This window comes from Rhyacophila brunnea, unplaced genomic scaffold (genome assembly GCF_057557595.1).
Source record: "Rhyacophila brunnea isolate RB1 unplaced genomic scaffold, BYU_Rbru_1.0 scaffold_16, whole genome shotgun sequence".
Taxonomy (NCBI): domain Eukaryota; kingdom Metazoa; phylum Arthropoda; class Insecta; order Trichoptera; family Rhyacophilidae; genus Rhyacophila; species Rhyacophila brunnea.
The window spans coordinates 10646069-10660084 of record NW_028232816.1 but is presented as its reverse complement, the minus strand read 5'-3'; positions in this window follow the sequence as shown (position 1 = coordinate 10660084).

The following is a 14016-nucleotide window of genomic DNA, read 5'->3' as shown; positions in this document are numbered from 1 at the left end:
TAAAATGCTGAAATTATCTACAGGTAAGTGTTTAAATAGTCTTAAAATAGTCTCCACCCCTGATCGATACAGGTGTGCACTCTACACTAGTACTCAGGTAAAACAATCTTGATCCCGAAGGTATCCCATTGACGTCAACAAAAAAGATGCTATTTCAAAATCTAGGTGAAAGTAACAAATAATACAAAAAGAAAAGCGTCACGATGACGCCATCAGCATAGAACTCTGACGTAGGCAGTTTTCACTTAATGTCATCGGAAAACAACACATTTTCCACTGTTTTCTAGCGAAATATTTTAACTTAGCAGTACATAAGTTGCATGAACGTTTGCACCTAGTAAACTATAGTAGCCAAATACATAAGAAAATGGCTTCTAACTTCTCATCCTAGGGCCCCAGTTTCGACTCCCAGCAGTGGCAAAGGGTAGAGGTAATCAGCTGTTAAGATCCGACATAAATAGTGCACACTAAACTTTGTCAGTCAAACGTATTCGTTTTCATTTAATTAAGACTACAATATTATGTAGATAGTCTGTTAGTTTTTTTTTAATTCAATTAAACCCTGCATAATCCAAGCCATGGTATATAATAGTCAATAAAATAATAATAAATAATTTAGGATATTTTAAAGATAGATATTTATAATATTTTTATAAATTACACTTTGGTTTAGGCAGGGCTTAATGGTTTTTTAAAAACTAAATGTATTCTTAATTCAACGAAAACAAATAAGTATGCTTGAAAAGGTGTGAAATATTTTTGTCAGATCGCCCATAACATACCTAAACTATTATGGTTTGGTTAGGCAGGGCTTAATTGAATTTTAAAAACTAACCAACACCATCTACAATTTTGATTCTTAGTTAAATGAAAACAAATAAGTATGACTGGCAAAGTTTAGTTGTCACTATTTATGCCGAATCTTAACAGCCTACCTCCACCCTTCGCCACTGATATATGATATATATATATTAGCCGATGGTGATTGTGGCAATAAAATATGTATTCGAACTTTTCTTTGATTTCTTTTATATTTCCGTTTTTTTTATTTGTGGCTGCGGCCATTTTGGGCTGGCACCCAGGCGGCAATTTCTCTTGGCGCAGCCTTGGCTACAACGTTGGTAATAAAATGCGTGCATGTTTTTATACAAACCATTTACGCGTTTAAATAGAAATATATTGAATAAAACCTCATTTTAAATGCATTGTTTGTATCTTATTTCACATATAATTTTAATATATGTATAGATCTACCATCGTAAGTCGTCAGCCGGTCGAATTTGAAACTAAAATTGTCTATCGAGGATAAATTTGTCACAAACGCCATTTAATTTTACAACATGTTTCTCGAATTATGGATTGCGCTTGCGTTTATCTAGCTCTCGTGGTGTCAAAATATCAAAAACACATGATATTTAGTGTGATAAATAAAATATACCTATTAAAAAAAGAGATCAACAAGTAAAAAAAGCTTTTTCCTTTTAAATAAGGAATGTACCTAATACATAATTTTATACTTGATATAGTATTTTATAATCGATCGAATAATACAAGATACTACTTTATATTTTCCAATTTCTGATTTTTCCAACTATGCATTTCTTCCTCGTGGTTATAAAAAAAGTAACACGTTTTTATTTTGATTGTGTTAATTTTTTATTTTAATAATATTTTTACATAAATCTACTACCAATAAAAAATTATAAATTACCATTTTTTTGTTAGTTATGGCAACATTCTAAATGTGATACTAGCGCCCTCGCTGAAATGCCAATTTATGATGGTAGATCTATAGTAATGTGGTAAAAATTATAAATTAATAATTATATTATAATATTCTCTCTTCTACTTGTTTAATATTCATTCAAATATACATTTACATGATTTTTATATGTGCAAATATTTTCAACACAAATCCTGAAATTTCAAATTGATCTCACACATCATATCGTTTGTATGCGTAAACGCGCAATTTAAAGTACGGTAGTAGGTCAGTCTCAATGGCGCCAAACCAATAAGTTACTTTTATCGACTCTTGTATATCAAAGTAAATAATGAGTATCGCTTAAAACAATATCCTTTCAGCGTCTTTTGATACAGTTTTTATGATGAAACTTCTCAAAGACAAAGTCGCCAGCCGCAGAAAGAAAAAACTTATTTAATACGTCTCAGGAATATTAATTTCATATTGATGGCAACACACTAGGTAACCTTTTATTTGAAAATAGAGAAAAAATTTCATCACAATGGGGTTTGAAATTTCATGTTTTATCTTGGCAATATCTAGATTAAATATATTATTATGGGCAATGATTTGAGTTGCCCCATCTCCACCCGCCATGTATATGCAGCCGCGTTTTATGAACGGCCGCCTTCCATGACGCTATAAACGTGTCAGAATGAAAAGATTTTAGTGCCACACTTCCTTGTCCCGAAGCGATGCTGCACGGGACTGAGGCAAACTGCCAATGGCTCGCTCGCTGTAGGACGCCGCATTTTTTTTTTTAATCTGAGAAACTATCCCTTGTAGAAACCAAGTTGCAATTGCAGGCCTGTCCGACTGAGGGTTGTATTGACTTGAGCAGCTTTTCCATTTAAATCGAAAGCATATTGAAATACATACTTGCAAATTTTGACAGATTCGGGCGATAATACTCCAAAGTGATCACAATCCTTTAGAATAAATGTGACAATGAGGAATAATCTTTTACGTTAGTTTCCTTTTCATACATATAGGCTCCTTCTTCTAGAGAAGGTTTTCTTCAATATAATTGGTCCATTTTGTCACCATCGATATTGCGTGGGTGAGACTTGTGGACCGATGCGTTATTATGGTCGAAATAATTGTTTAACCGAGCCTGGTTAAATTTTATAAATTTCAAATATCCCGCCATTTGTACACAATGCAATAACACAAGGTATGTGTCCGAACAGGCGGCGTAGGAATAAAAAAAAACTGTATGTTTTAAACTGCAAGCTGGCTCTCATATCTAAACTCGCCTCGTCTGCCGCACCGACATAAATCAAACCTTCTAGTAACGTCGCTCCGATGTTTCATATGAAGACCACATACATAGGCACCTAGTGACAGTCGCGCGTAACCTCTCGAAACGTTATGGGATACGGCGACCGGCGAGCCAGTATAGGAATAACCAATTCGTAGGTGTGCGTATGCGTTCTAGCGGCTTCGACTCGCATCCCGAGACGCAAGCGATCTGTTGCTAGCAGTACTAGATGTTTTATTGAAACTAAAAAGTCACATTCCACCAATGTGTGAAGCTCTATTTGGCAACGTGTGTTTTTGTGGGTAATGATGACGTCACATCGACGTATTCGATACGTTATAGACGAGACGAGTTTTGATGAAAAGCCATGCCATTCTCTGTTCTCCAGTGGGCCAATTAGATATTAATTAGTCATGGCCCAAGCCCTTTGTATTCAAAAATTTAAGTTTATGCAAAACCATTTGTGTAATCTTCCTGTGTAAATTTTAAAAAAATATACCAAAAACACATAAAAACTGATGGGAATATCTATTTTTCTTTAAAATACATCCAACTTCACATTGATATCCCGTACCATCTTCTACACCCCATACGAAACAAACCCAAAATCAAATCATTAGATACATTAAGTATAAAAGCGGTCCTAACATAATATGCCCGATATTACAAGTTTGTATAAAATATAGGTACTTATGTACTTTAAAAAAAACCCTTTCTTTAAAAACCAATCTTTCTTTCGCGCTATAAAATTTTCGATCAATCACAGAATTCTCGTTCCCAAATTACGTGCTTGTGTTACTAACAAAGTCTTGTGTTACTAACATATTTTTACTCAGTTGACATAGGTCACAGCCATCTCTAATGTGAGCCATACATTATAGTTTCGTGCCAAAGGTCCATAGTCCTATTTCGTAGCTGTCAAAATCAAAATGCACTTACCTAATTTTAACTAAAAAATAAATAATTTAAACCGATCTTGTTGTAACCACATATCGTACAGATCGAAATCATCTAATTCGTGCCAGAAGAAAATCACTTTCTGTAGCGTTCTCCATTGACAGTAACTGAGTTGCCATTGTTGTTTTAAAAAAAATTACAGTCTAATTACACCTAAAGACAATAAACCACACCGAACTGTTAATAATTTGTGTTGATGTAAAGCAGTGGCGCGGGACAAGGGGCCCTGGCACCCCCAAACATGAAAGTTATCAGAATTATTTTAAACATTGAAATTGAAAGCCAATAAACTATACCTTTGGGCTTAGACAAATAAACACGACAAAAAAATGATTTGTAATAATTCTCCAGCACTTTTTTTAGAAAAAAATTCTTAGATTTTAATTTCTAACACAAATTTCGAAACACTAATGTTGGGTTTCTTTAGAAACCCAATCCCTAATAGAACTGTCAAAAAATTCTCGGTGTCCACCCGAATTCCGGAGTGGTGTAGGTCATGGCTGGGAAAGGCTGACAGGGCTCTAGCCTGGGGGCCCGGGCTGTGGGGGGCCCGGCGTGTCGGATTGACCAGATAAGTGAGATAAACACACATCATCAATTAGCTTTAATAGTATAAAAAGATTTTTTCTTGTGTATCCAGTACAAATTTTTTCTTGTTTGTCCAAGATTTGTATTGGACGATTGAAGATTTTTAACTAACTTCCCGACTAGCTAGACATTTAAAACTTTTAGAATATATCAGAACATGCCGACAATGCATTCTTTTAATACTTTTGGCCATCTGTAAGAAGAGTTGAATTCATTTTCAGTTAATTCTGTTTTGTATGTTTCGGAAAAAATTCGTTAAAAGTAATATTTACTACTCACTATTATTGGTTGCTAAGGGGGTCTTAGCCGTGAACATGAATTTTATGTCAGTACTATACGACCCAAAGAAGTAGGACGGTCTTTAATATACGACCATATATTTCTGATACAACATTTCACGGTGAAGTGTGATACGGCGAACTGCATACGTATAAATTTCCAGACACGATTTGATAACCCTAATATATCTTTCAAAATATTTTTGTTTTGATTTATTCATTAGATGTTTGTTATGGAAAAGGTGTATCGAAACTTTTTTTTTTTGCATTTCACTGATATTTCCACTGAATGTTGTCGAAATTTTCAAACGTTGGATTCGAACCCACGACAAATGATTTCAGAGGCGAACGCTGTAGAACTACATCACCGCGTCCTACACGATGAAGGCAAAGTAAATTGAAGACTCTGGAAACAAAAACAGCAATATCCAATGTCGCAATATGTTGGCGAGTCATTAAAAATGCCTTACATCTTCTCTTATAGGTATATTTCTGAAAAAGTATTTTAAAATATTGTTTGTACTTATACTAATAATATACCTATAACATGTTATAATACTTTTTTCAGAAATTATACCTATAAGAAATGATTACAAGATAAAAAGAACTTTTTATATACAACGTTTTTAAATTTTCTGTTGAATTATTATCCTCAATATGCTCAAAGTTGTACTTGATATGAAGTAAATAAAAAACAACAAAAAAATGTCATTTTGACATTTCATTTTGATTTCCATAGTAACGCACGTATATATTAATAATTTAGTTGCTAGGACCACCCCCTTAGCAACCACAGTCTTTTACTTGTTACGGATTTTTCTAAAATAACTTTCCATATAAAACATAATTACCTGAAAATGAATTCAGTTCTGCTTAAAGATGGCTAAAAGTATTAAAACGATGCATTGGCATCGTGTTCTGATATATTCTAAAAGTTTCAAATGTGTAGCTAGTCGCGAAGTTTTCGAGATCGATTGCAAGATTTGTACTGGGCAAACAACCACCGGACAAACAAGAATACGAGCTAAGAAAAATGTGGTAAAATGTAAGACATTTTTAATGACTCGTCAAATAATATTGCAAAAATGGAGTTTTTGTTTCCAGAGCCCTCAATTCATAATATATATATATATTAATTATGCGCTGTTGGTATTTGGTATAAAGCATTAAGATAAAAAAAAATATATGTAATCTAAATGTGTTTTGTATATCACATCGTGAGGTGGGCATACCATCCAGAAATAGAATCTCGATCGAAACGGTTCGGCATGTGGCAGTTTTGATTAAACTGCCGTGTTTGCACGCTTTTTGATAACCTGTGTGCAGCAGTGATTCTAAAACTATTCATTGTTTTAATCACCCCTTAAAATACAACTCAAGTCGTAGAATTTTGTGCCCGTATGCGAATGCCAGCGGCGAATTTCTTTGACGCAGATGAGGCAATCGATTCGTCGGAAGATTTAACATAACAAAAACTCAGAATATGTGCATATAATACAAACACTAAAACAAATACCAACCGGTACTTACACAAACAAAATAAATCACTATAGTGGATCAATTTAACATTGAAATTGCGCAGATTGAGATTTTTCCTACTGCGCACGAATTAGGTATATAGATTAAATTTAATTATTGTTACCGTTGTCCGGCAGAGCCCCCCCCCCCCCCCCGTGAGGTGCAATAGTCTGAGGGGCCCAGGGGGAAAAGTCCCCCCGCAAGGCTCAAAGTGCCGAGTTTTTTTTGTATAATGTTAAAAGTGGACATTGAATTAATTGGACCATAATGCCAGTCAGTGGTGACACATATAAATAAAGTTATAATCACATTAAATATTCCGGCTTTATTCTTAAATTTAGAGATCAGAATAAGAAAAGACTGGACATCAAAATTACATATTATTATATCTTTCCTACAATGTTTAAAAATTATTCCGGCTTCGTTCCCAAAGATATTCCAAATTTAACTCGTTTTTCGGTGTCTTGGAGAAAACACGCTTCTTAAAAAAAAAACGATTAAAACGTATGATATACCTACAATATGACAATTGTATTATATTATTATGTATGTCTGGAGTAGGTATATAATAAATTAAAACACTATCAAAAATATTGAAAGAGTTTAATATATTGGCACACGACTGATAGTTGAGTCCTCGCTTTTATTATTTAACTAAAAAATAGTGTAGTGTACCCAGATCGTGCGAATTTTTTTCAATGGTCAGTAAAAATGTAAAATTCATCCTTCAATACCAACTTTTATGGGAAAAACGAACCAGTATTAATTTCCCTTATAAATTCTATGAATAAATCATGACATGTAGGTAATGTCGAATTTTTCGAATTTTTTTGGCATTTAATTTTAGTATGGACATAGGTAAAACATAACATTCAATATTTTCTATTATTGTATATCAATGGTTCGGTACCTTTTATTTAATTAATATGTTTTGATTTATAATATATGATTTTTTTATACTATTTCGGGGAACCTAGATTGCTTTCAGATTTAAGGAACCATATAACGTTCACAAAAATTCTCTCAAACCGTCTGCAAAATGTATTAGACGAGAACCAACCGAGAGAACAAGCCGGATTTAGAGGAGGATACAGCACTATGGACCATATCCAAGTCGTCAGAGAAATCATAGAGCGGTACCAAGAATACAAACTGCCACTATGCATGGGTTTTATAAACTATGAGAAGGCGTTTGATTCGATAAAAAAATGTTCAATACTCGACGCACTCAGAAAACAAGGAATCCCTGGACGCTATATAAATATTTTCAATAATATATACAGTAGCGCAACAGCATCTGTAAATTTCCATAAACCATCGCGCAGATTTCCTATCAGCAAAGGAGTCCGACAAGGTGATACAATTTCACCTAAACTATTTACAGCTACCCTTGAAGACTTATTCAGGCAACTTGACTGGAATGACAAAGGGATCCACATAAATGGAGAATACCTGAGTCATCTGCGCTTTGCCGATGACATAGTAATTTTCTCGCAAGACTCAGAAGACCTCCAAAGCAGAATGCAGGAACTCGCTGAAGTAAGCAACAATGTAGGTTTGAAAATAAATGTAACAAAGACGAAAGTCATGTTCAACTGCTTTGCAGGCCAGAAAGAGATCCTCATCAATGGCACTCAGCTCGAACAGGTGAAAAGCTACATCTATCTGGGACAACAAGTATCTATAGATGGATGTATATTTGATGAAATTGTTCGCAGAGTAAAGCTAGGCTGGAGTGCTTTTGGCCGCCTGAATAATGTCTTCAAAAGTGACCTTCCACTGTGCCTAAAGCGCAAAGTGTTCAACCAGTGTGTGCTTCCCGTGATGACATATGCGTGTGAAACATGGACCCTAAGTAAAAGAGAGATCCAGAAACTTAGAGTAGCACAACGTGGTATGGAGAGGTGCATGCTGGGCATAACGCGAAAGGACAAAAAGAGGAATGAGTGGATAAGGAAGCAGACAAGGGTTTGCGATGTAATAGAGTTTATTAAAAGCCTTAAATGGAGATGGGCTGGACACATAGCTCGAAGAAGAGACAATCGTTGCACAAATCTAGTCATCCAGTGGTATCCAAGAAGTACAAAACGTCCACAAGGTAGACCTAGAGGCCGCTGGATCGATGAAATGATAAAGTTCTGCGGAAGTACGTGGCAACCCAATGCACAGGACCGAGAGAAGTGGAAGCAACTTGAAGAGGCCTTCATCCAGCAGTGGATAGATTCAGGCTGATGATGATGATGATAATGAAGAATATTATTAGAAGCACTATTCTAGATCCATGTCCGGAAACTTGTACGTATGCAGTTCGCCGTATCATACTTCACCATGAAATGTTGAATCGGAAATATATAGCCGTATATTAAAGACCATCCAACCTCTAAAAACACGGTTCTTGTCGGATTACACTTTACAGTTTACAGGAAGCCAGCAGTAAACAAATTTTGAAAATAGCCGATATACTAGATTATTTTTAGGTTAGATTAGGTTTTCATTCTTGAATTCATGAATTTTGACAAAATCAACTATGAAAATTGAATTGATGTTCATATTGAATCTAATATAATTGGAGACCATATAATATACGGTCATCTCTTTCCGATAAGAAAGCTGACGGCGAACTGTGCCACGGTTATATGTTTTACGTACAATTTACATGTAACATTCTGGATCATGGTGGGTGGCAACCACATTTTGAGTAGCGCTGGTTTAATGAGAGATAGACAGCCACAACATTTATTATTTATTTTACGACTGGCTAGTTAGTAGATAAATAATATTTGATGTCAGAAACCAAAATGGTTCCACCTCAATAATTTGCTTTTATTATTAGTGGGTTAGTAGTGCATTAATGTGCCGACGCTGATGAGGTCAGGTTTGACCCCATAGGCTGGTGTTCCTTTGAATTATCACCGTCTGTGTTTAGATCCAGGGCAGCAATTTATATTTTTGACATTTTCTCCCTCTTGCCCGAAGGTGTTTTCCTTATCAAAATCATTACAGCGAATTCGAAACGATTTTAAAATGTCATATTATTTACTGGTCGCATAGCAACCTATTTCATCCACGGGAAAACAACAAACAAAGCTAAAATGAATGGCAGTTTGGAGATATTAAAATATTTATCAGAATCACTTTGCGCTACAATGAAAATTCCAGGAAATGTGCAAGGCGGTCTCATAGGCCCCGGTTGAATTCAAATCACAATACCCGGTGCTAATAGAGAATGATTTCCAATAAGACACAATAAGTCAAAAATTACCATCAAATAATGCAGTTTCCATGCCAAAGTCATACTAATTTGTTCTCATTGAACTAATAATACAATATGCAGTGATAGTGGTTAGTTTTTAAAATTCAATTAAACCCTGCCTAAACCAAGCCATAGTATTTTAATATCCTATGGGTGATCTGATAAAAATAGTGCACACTTTTTCAGCCATACTTTTTGTTGAACTAAGAATGCATAGATACTATTATAGTGTTGGTCAATTTGACTTAATAGATTTAATAGAATTATCTTAGATATTTTGTAGATAAACGAATATGTTTTCGCTATTATCTACTATACAGGGTTTAATTGAATTTTAAAAACGAACAAACACAGCCTATATATAATTTTAGTCTTAATTCAATGAAAACAAATACGTTTGACTGACACAGTTTAGTGTGCACTTTTTATGTCGGATCTTAACAGCCTACCTCCACCCTTCGCCACTGGACTATATATCTACTACACAATAAGATATTTAACAGGTAGGTACCTACCTATACTTAATAATGTACACCGTAATGTGTACCATTAATGTGTACCATTTACTCCATTTGAATCATGGAGTCGTCGAGTATCGATACAGAATTAAACTTTTTATCGTACTGTTATGCATTAGATCGATACGTCGATAAGAGATTCTAATTAGAGAAACCACAACTTCCTGTGATAACAATAGCATCCTCTGATATAGATAATATTGTCAATTTAAATATTGATTCATTTATTCTAATTAATTCTAGAAAACCACAAAACAATAATATCATGTTATTTGTGTTTGATAATTGGAAACATCTAGAACATTATTCAATCTATATATGAACCATTGTACACGTAATGAATTTGTTAGTTCTTTGTCTACCATTGTACCTATAGTATGTAAGTTGGCTTTCTGTCAATTGTAATAAATCTGTATTACTTGTAATTTATCACCGTTTAATAAATCAAACATCTATCAAAAGTTCTTCTATTTTCGATTTGATATCTCCTGTGAATATTTCCGCCCTCTTTCGCTATTCCTGACAAAACAAAAGAGACTTTTACAGAGTTCTATTTCATAGTCCTCTGTATAATAATAATAAAATAGCAAATAATACCTAACAAGTATAAAGACTATTTAATTTCGTATATTACGAAACCTAAAAGACTTAATGAAAGTGATTAACTATCTTACTTAAACTATTCCACTTTTTGGGGACGTAACAGTACGACCACATAATTTTAAATACAAACATTATTGAAGGAAGCAGGCGACTTTTTTTACTATTACCAAATGTGTGATGTGTGTTTATCTCACTTATCTAGTGGACTCACCTCGCCGGGCCCCTCCTGAGCCCGGGCCCCCAGGCTAGAGCCCTGCCAGACCCCCCTTGTGGGGGCCATGCACCGTACACCTAAGCGAACAAATTATACGAAAGCAATACTTGTTCAATAAAAAATAATATGTTAAAAATACATGGAAAAATATTATACTTAGGTATATAAAAATGTGTATTGAATTTTGATATCTTGTTTATCAAGTGTATGTCATGTAATTTAATATTGGGGCAATATTTTTCCAAACCTATTCGCTTAAATACCAATAATCTATCATATTATTAATTTGGTGTCCGTCAAAAGTTGTAGAGAAAGTTTTTTAATATCCCTTGTTTTGGATTCTGCGCAATACAGTACGTATCTTCTTTTATATAGCTAAAAATAAACATCAATTTATTTTCGCACAGAGCTTCTCAAATATATAAGTACGTGGATAATCATTACCTAGAAAAATCCCATAGTAATAATATAAAGAGAATGTTTATAATTAGTTTATATAATATGAAGCCGTGTTTCTTGTGTATAATGCACAGTAGAACCTCAATTGTATCATTATTAACTTTACTATGAAACGTTATACCATCATGTTGTCTCTCAGTAGGGCTACCAAATTTAAACACAACATAGTTAACCATATTTTCTACTAAATTAACAAAAAAAATATACCATTACATTATAGTTAAGGTGACGCATCAGTGAAACGGCAAATAATTTTCAACTGTAGGCGCGACGAAATTTTGGACTCGCTCGCATTCAGTGAGAGAACGTCGAGCTAGAGACACGTCACTTTGCTTCGTGATGGCGACGGGCCAATTAATTCTTAAATCGTGTAAAGATGACTAAAAACGTTACCCATTTACTTTAAAAAGAAAACGTGTCAATGAATATATTATTATTGTTACTAATAGAATATACGTTAAAGTGCCCACCACCACCCGTCATATATGCACAACCGTGGATATGCACGGCCGCTTTCTATGACGCTATAAACAGAACATAAAATGGACGTATGTTGGATTTATATGACAAATAATATTTCGTTTGACAGGCGTCATTTGCACCCGCGACCCGCAATCCGCGCATCGCCTAGCAACGATCTTTAGACCGTGCCTCAACTGATGTACGGCCTTAACACAAAAACAATTAATTTCAACGCATCTATTCTATATACAAGACTGCTATCGGCTGCTATCGGCTGCTATCGGCTGCTATCAGCTGCTATCGGCAGCTATCGAGGGTAGTTTTTCATATTTTCGTATCGAAGTATTAGCACAAGTAACAATTACAATAAGTTAGTTGTAATTTGTTACAATAAGTGCTATGTTTTAACAGCACCGCTCTTAGCTGTGCCAAATTTTAGAGCGAGATTGACAATTTTGACTATTTGGACCGCTAACTTATTGTAACAATTATAATACTTCGATACAAGTATATGAAAAACTACCCTAGATAGCTACCGATAGCACTCGTGTGTATAAAATAGATGCGCAGCAATACGTGCTCGCAGTTTTTGAATGAATGGAGTCATTCAAACCAATATTTATCGGCGACGTGTACAAAAAATATTTATTTCACCCGCAGAAATTCTATCTTACTCTAACGCATATTACGGAGAATATAAGCGTGCCGAATGCTTTCATCTGCTTAACGACCTCTGTCACATCGCGTACTCTTATCTGCATCCTTATCCATTGGTTTATTTTGCGATCTTTACGCGTTATGCCCAACATGTACCTTTCCATGCCTTTCTGCTTTCAGCTAGATACTCGTATTTTTTGGATTTCTCTTATACATATAAATCTAACATCTATTTACTGTTTATACTCTTTTTATACTGCTTCTATTCCTTGGATGTTAATACTGTTTTAATAATATGTCTTTATTACAACGTTTTTCTTAGCTCGTATTCTTATTTGTCCGGTGGTTTTTATCCGGTGGTTCTTTGTCCGGTACAAATCTTGCAATCGATTTTTAACTAACTTCCCGACTAGCTAGACATTTGAAACTTTTAGAATATATCAGAACACGATGCCAATCCATTCTTTTAATACTTTTAGCCATCTTTAAGTAGAATTGAATTCATTTTCAGTTAATTCTGTTTTGTATGAAAAGTTATTTCGGAAGAAATCCGTAATCCAATCCACTATTATTGGTTGCTAACTGGGTCGTCCTAGCAACTAAATTATTGATATATACATGCGTTACTATGAAATTCAAAATGACATTTCAATATTATTTCTATCAAGTACTAATTTTTTTGATCGTTTAAGCTAGCAAGTCAAGTTTATATTATGATTCAACAGTCAATTTAAAAAAGTTGTATATTATAAAAAGTTCTTTTTATCTTGTAATTATTTTGGCTTTCTATATACTTACATATAAATCTAACATCTATTTACTCTTTATACTCTTTTTATACTGCTTCTATTTTTTGGTTTTTTAATACTGTTTTAATAATATGTCTTTATTTTTCATATCATGTTGTGAAGTATGAACGTATAGATTTTGTAATTTTTACCGTTCACTACATCTAATAAACAAATTTGAATTCGAATAACATGCCATGAATATCGAGTGTGTAAAAATATGGGTTATACTTAAACGCGTGCAAAATAATAATAATAATAATAATAATATGGTAGTTTTAGTAGTAATGTATATATTATATCATAATAATAATATGCATTAAAGTTTGTCCCGTTGATGTAACACGCTTTCAATATTGCGCCTTTTTACTTGGGTTTTATGGCCTGACCGTCATAAAGAACCCAGCTTCAACATCTTGGTCCAAAATTGTGGCTTTTACATGTCTATCTTATTAATCTGGGTAATACTTATGAACCGATGTATTATTGTTACCGTGATTGACTGACCAAAGCAGAGCCAGTTTGATTTTTATTTTTAATTCACGCCTTTTTAGCAGTACGCGCTACCTGTCAACGAAAGCGAGATAAGAAGTCAGTCGTCATTCGACCATAGTGACCAAAAATGAAACATCCTGAGGCTTGTTTTTTGTCCGGGTGTAATCGGTAGATGGCATTTTGCAGAAAGAGCTCGCTATCCGAATGGGAAAGACTGGAGC